The 381-nt window shown below is 40.7% G+C and overlaps 1 protein-coding gene across 3 annotated transcripts in view; it reads left to right on the top strand.

Moving 5' to 3' along the window:
• The first annotated feature begins 121 nt into the window (after positions 1 to 121).
• pdss2 (prenyl (decaprenyl) diphosphate synthase, subunit 2) overlaps positions 122 to 381 on the top strand; it is a 30,999-nt gene continuing 30,739 nt past the window's right edge. The window contains exon 1 of one of the 3 annotated variants that reach the window (XM_032501266.1): positions 122 to 374. The gene's annotated coding sequence lies outside the window, so the exon portion shown is untranslated. The other 2 variants (XM_032501265.1, XM_032501264.1) reach the window with 2 other exon arrangements.

The following is a 381-nucleotide window of genomic DNA, read 5'->3' as shown; positions in this document are numbered from 1 at the left end:
GGTATATGTAAGTGTCTCATAATGGAGTTTATCCGGAAGCGCTCTCCATATAAGGGGGCGTATCGGAATTTGCAATCGCCGTCATCACGTTTTACAGCGTAAATAAAAACGTAAAAACGTACGTAATATATTACGCGTTTAAAGATGGCGGCTCGCAGAGACAGGTCGTGTGTTGTGAATCATAGCTTGTGACACTATACATTTGTTAGGGTAACAGATTAAGAAATACAAATGCGGCAATGTTTAAGGACATTTAGCAACGTTAGAAGCTGATTCTGGTGATACCATTTAAAGATGGTGGCAGGTACGTGAATAGCACTTTGAGCAACTGTCTCAAAGTACAAAAACCTTTTAGCCAAAGAGAGAGAGAGAGAGAGAGAG

This window comes from Etheostoma spectabile, chromosome 20 (assembly GCF_008692095.1).
Source record: "Etheostoma spectabile isolate EspeVRDwgs_2016 chromosome 20, UIUC_Espe_1.0, whole genome shotgun sequence".
Taxonomy (NCBI): domain Eukaryota; kingdom Metazoa; phylum Chordata; class Actinopteri; order Perciformes; family Percidae; genus Etheostoma; species Etheostoma spectabile.
This window is presented reverse-complemented; position numbering and strand designations above follow the sequence as displayed.